This window comes from Erythranthe guttata, chromosome 11 (genome assembly GCF_056151865.1).
Source record: "Erythranthe guttata isolate IM_541 chromosome 11, IM_541, whole genome shotgun sequence".
Taxonomy (NCBI): Eukaryota; Viridiplantae; Streptophyta; class Magnoliopsida; order Lamiales; family Phrymaceae; genus Erythranthe; species Erythranthe guttata.
The window spans coordinates 2,180,315-2,186,314 of record NC_142543.1 but is presented as its reverse complement, the minus strand read 5'-3'; positions in this window follow the sequence as shown (position 1 = coordinate 2,186,314).

Below are 6,000 nucleotides of genomic sequence, written 5' to 3'. Positions count from 1 at the left end.
CATTTATATAAATTGTAGTAATAGGAACAATCAAAACCAATTATTGTTCACATATTCTCTTCCGAGCAATTGTTCACTTAGGCAATTGTCTTATATTCTTCTAGAATATTTCTAGTCATAATTAAAGTGAACATCTCAGCCCAACTGAGTTTATGTTCCGTGATCTGGAACTAATTGTTTCGGGAAATCGAAGTCCTTCTGGAACTTTCATATAAATACTTGTATCTAGATTCTCATTAGATACTTTGTGACCACGTATTTAATAACATTCACCATGAAAGAGTATACCTCTTTAAAATCAATCTCAGTATTCTGAGGAATCTTTGAATTATGAGATGAGTCTTCGAGCTCCCAATCTCATTTGCCCATAAATCATTGTACTGTGAGATGAGTCTTCTGGCTCCAAATCTCGTTCGAGCTATGAGATGAGTCTTCTGGCTCCCAATCTCGTTTAAGCTATGAGATGAATCTTCAGGTTCCCAATCTCATTTGAGCTATGAGATGAATCTTCTGGTTCCCAATCTCATTTCATTGATTGAGCTATGAGATGAGTCTCCCGGCTCCCAATCTCGTTTAAGCTATGAGATGAATCTTCTAGTTCCCAATCTCATTTGAGCTATGAGATGAATCTTCTGGTTCACAATCTCATTTCATTCCTTGAGCTATGGGATGAGCTTAATGGCTCCCAATCTCCTTTGAGGTATGAGATGAGCTTTTTGGCTCCCAATCTCGTTTCTTTTCTTTGTGAGTACTTACTTATATCTCATGGGTGAAATTCAAGGAGTTGTAGGAACTACTGGTCTCTACACTCTCCATTTTATCAAGGAATCAAATTCAACTTGGATTGATTTCGGCCATCATCCATTTGTTTACACTTATCAATTGATCGAGGTTTTTATCAATCACTCGTTAAAACATTCAGTAGCTACTGTGTAGGGAAGTTTATCATCGATGATCATTTCATTCCAATACCACATCTCGTTCATGCATGAATAACTAACCGAGTTTTTACTATTCACGGAATGGATATTAATGTCTAGGCGTCCCCCGACTTCGTCTGCAGGACGAATCCATAGTCCGGAATTATTTTATGAGATGGATCAAGCGGGATCCCATTTATACTAGTGCTAACCGGATTCAATTGTTGGACATTCATCCACTTCCGGGGGTGAGAAATCATTTGGTCCCATTGCGCTCCCCCTATCCTAGGAAGGGAGGCAAGACTAGTTAGCATGGATTGATGGCCTACCCGTAATTGTCCTTCTAGGACATCTGCCATTGCTGGCTTACTTGAGATCTCGTCACTTTTTCAAATCAGAGAATGAGTCTGGCATTATTCGTTCTACACGACTTCATATTGTTCTTTAGAAACATTAGTATGGACGTTCTTTTCAGATTTCTAAGTCGTCCCATACGACTTGACGCCGTTCTTCGGGAACGTTACGATGCACATTACTTGCAAATCTATATTTTCATCCCGCACGACTTCACGTCGTTCTTCAGGAACATTAGTATGGATGATCTATTAATCTATGTATCAATTCTCTGATGTAGGGGATCTTGATGAGACAATGTGGGGTCGTCTCACACGACTTCACGCCGTTCTTCAGGAACGGTAGTGTGAACGTTCTTTCCTCCCCCTAACGGCGGGAAGACAGTCTCATCAAAGTGACAGTCCGCAATTTGAGCGGGTAAGAGATCGCCTATATTAGGTTTTAAATTTTAGTTAAAGATGGTGATACATAGTCCACATATATCTCCTTGGATTACCTCCAAGAAATGAATTGAATCATTATATGTATGTGCGTATGCTGACATATAATCAAATTACTTGATTTCGAGCAATCGACAACTTATGCTTCTGGCATACAAATTGTGGTTCTACATAACCGTGTCGAAAAATTCCTCTAATTTTCCCAATGTACGCTTCTGGTCGTACATGTTAGAGATGATGCACATATATTCGATTTCTTGGCTTCAATGATTTCAACATAATAACCATTAGCTCAAATATCTTTAAAGTTTAACAACGTTCTACTGGAACGTGGAGAAAAAAATTGAGCTACTTCAATGGGCAAAACTGTGCCATAAAATAACATAATGTAGACATTACCATAACCATCTATCAAAACTACATGTGCCTCATTTAGTTATCAAAGAGGTCTTCCTACAAATAGACATGAAATTAATAAAAATACGACTTATCTCTAAGGATAGTATGTGTAGTCGCACTATCTGCCAGACATTTATCCCCACATGTCATATCTACAGAGTTATATAAATTTAATCATATATATTCAGTACTTCAGGTACTAAATAAATTCAACAAGCAAACACCACTGAATAACATAATAATTAACTTAGAACACATAGTGACATAAACATATGGTCCAGAGCATAAACTAAACACGATCCACATACGAATACAGTTCATAACATGAGCATATGAAATGCGATGATTGAAATTCTATACACTAATAGCTAGAGCATAAATGACCATAATGCATATTTCATGAAATCAACACTTCAATCATATCCCAACCTGGATCATTTGATCAGATGTGCCCAAGTATGGGAGTTGAGTAACGGCCTCCACGAGATATTAACATCTACCAAATCAGTCGATGTTGGTGCATTATTATTTGCATACCCAACCCCAATGTTCCTCGCACTTCAGGTGCGCGACCAATTCTTAGATCCACTATATATAAAACATATATTTATGTTCTGATTTTGAGCTCTATTCGGATTTTAAAGGTCATATACAAATCGTTTATGAACATTTGCTCCTTGCTTTAGGCAAGCGTATTGTCTTTTGGTAATCAAAACGACTAGTCAGGGTATCCCATTCTTTATGAGGACCCTCGTTCGATGAATATTCCAAACGAAGGATTTCATCTAATTATCTCGTAATCAGAAACATAGTCTCAGCCTTCTGGGCTTTATTTACCTAATAAATTATACTCGAAAACAACCATTCTCAATTTCTCACTAAGCTTATGGATCTTAACATCCATTCTCCAACCAAAAAAAACTTTCACCAAGTACATTAAGTTGGGTAAACTCGAGTTTGCTCATGTGTTTCATCTCAAATCAAATAGAATAATGAGTATTATTGTTTTATGGGAATGTAACCTCCATAAACAATTTCATGAATATTTTGCACATATTAGAACTTCCGGTCTAATAATTCATACACCACATATTCATACACATTCATGGATTTCATACGATAAACCATAACGACAAACAAAATATTGTTACCATTTTCATATCACAAAATTACATATGGCAAATATGGATCAATTGAATAAAATTCTCCATTAGAGATGGACCAAAATCTTCATGCAATTAAGACTTTGTAAATTGTCAAATATACAAAATATAACATGCTAAGTAATATAAACAATATATAGCATGTAAAATCTCATATAAATTCAAGGAACTAATTCTGAAATTATTCCGGTAGATAATCATGAATTAACTAAACAGATCCATAATGTTATCAAGTATCAGCAGTGCATTAGATCATCTTAAAATCAAATGACCAAGTAATTGTAGCAAAATTTTCTAACAATTCATGCAATACAAATTCAACCAAGAAAACAAAATATTAATATGCCTACAATCACGTTCAGTAAGAAACATAAACAATTTCACATTCATCATCAAATATATTCACCCCTCATTCTACAGTGCATATTTATTCCTAAGCTTCTTAGTGCACTGTATTCTAAAATATTATGATAAAACATTCATAATACAATTTCATATCAAATCCTCGAAACATGAAATAAACCAGCAAGGTACTATAATCATTTGACAATATACAATCACACATTTATCGTCGCTATTCATTGAATCCGGAATGAATGCAAATGATAAAATAATTTGCTACACCACATACCAAAAACAATCATTGTGATATTTATACCATACTTAACATAATTAAGCATGCTTCCAATAATTACGAATCACATCATATTTTGAAATTATCCACAGTATAGATGAAGTAATGACTTGAAGATAAATATGTACTTCATGCATTTCATGCCATTAAATAGATCTAGTGCATCTCTTATGAAATCGAAATTGCAAGGGATTACGGCTTACTTGAAACGCTTAAACCCAAATGTTGAAGAATATATTGTATTCATCGAACAAGATTACCATTTCACGAACGAACTCGAATCACAAGTTCTTCAAGCATCCACGTGCCAAAAATGGTTCATTTTTCACGAGCACCTGAATCACAAATTCTTCAAGTATCCTAGTCCCACGAACGATTGTCTTTCCACAATCACAACGAGCATTTCGTGCTGATAACGTGTTGTAAAATGGCCTATTTATCTAGCTCTTTGGTTTGTGTTTGTGGAAATACATAAGAACATAATAACGATAATGGAGAGCGAATGAGAGAATGCAAAGAACAAGAATCCGTAGAGAGAAAATTGTGGGTATCCATGGGGAGGGAGTTTTTCTCATTAATATAGGTGTAAGCCACCGGAAGTTACAAGGAGGAGTTACAAATGGAAGTTCCATGGAAGTTATTTCCTGCACACATCATGGGACTAAGGTGTGGGAAGTTTACACTAGTGGGAGGTTGAAAACCATCAAGTGGTTATGTTAGGAAACCACACATTCCATACTATTTACAACAATGCGCAATTAATTAGATAGTTATGTGGTTTTGTAGATTTTATATTCGGTGGAGTACATCGGGTGATCATACACCATTGATCTATGGTGTAAATTCATCCAATACTGTGTTTTTCATCATGTGTAGCATCTCATAGACATTGTGCCGAGATAGTAGAAATTTGTTCGTATTGCATGCCCGGTTAGTTTTCTTCCAAATGAAAATTGCGACAAAAAGATATTAAAAGTTTGTAAATGACCAAAATAGTTAAAGAATTTTAATAATTATAATTGAGAATTGAATTAATTCTCTATTTGTAATCAATGCGGGACAAAGGCACTTTGAAACCATATTTGGGCATCATGTGCGTGGGCCCAATAAGATATAATTAACGCATCATCTCTTAAAACAACTTATTAAACTTAAATACTTATCAGCCAATTAAAAAAAATTATCAGATTTAATAATTTAGCAGCTCTTAAAACAACTTATATCAAACATAACACCAAACTACACGATCGATGCTTGATGGAGTACAATGAATGTATTTGTGTCACTTCTGTTTGTGTGTGTATTATAACTTTTTTGAACGTGATGAATTGTCTCCCATTTAATTTCCTAATATGTGAATTATATATAACAGAATAAAATAATTGATTGGAAGGCTTCACAAGAAATCAATATTTTAAATCTGATTTCATATTAAATATTTACACACAATAATATGTAGAACAAAATTCTGTTTATGTAGGTGATGTGATATATAAAGTCACCTGTCCATGCAACTTTATTTCACTTGTTGTTTTCTTCATTCATTTTATGATTCAAATTGGCTTTAATTTGGGGCCCACTCACCCCCAAACACTGACATTTCAATCACCATTTTTGAGCTTATATGACAAATCATTCACCTCAATAGAGAGTGTTTATATACATGGATATATTATGTTTAAAATTAGATTAGCATAGATTAATTAGAGTCTTTTTCGAGCTCGATAAATAGAAAATGGCGCGCGATAGAGAATTACGTAGTGCCACGTGTCCGAGGTATGTCGATATGTAATTTAGCTTAGGTGACAGTCGACATCAGTGGCGGAGCCACCCTTTGGCAAGGGTGGGCTCCAGCCCACTCTCATTTTTTCAAAAATTATACTATATATTATATCTATATATAATTAGCCCCCCAAATAGTTTAATTTAGTCCACCCAAATAATTTAGTTTAGCTTATCTATCAAAAAAATTATGTTATATTAGTTGAAGTTTATAACTTGTAGTTATTTTATGCTATTTTATGTTAATGAATAAAAAAAAAATCGGAGCGCCCCCCGAACCCCTGTCAATGTTAAGCCCACCCACCCAA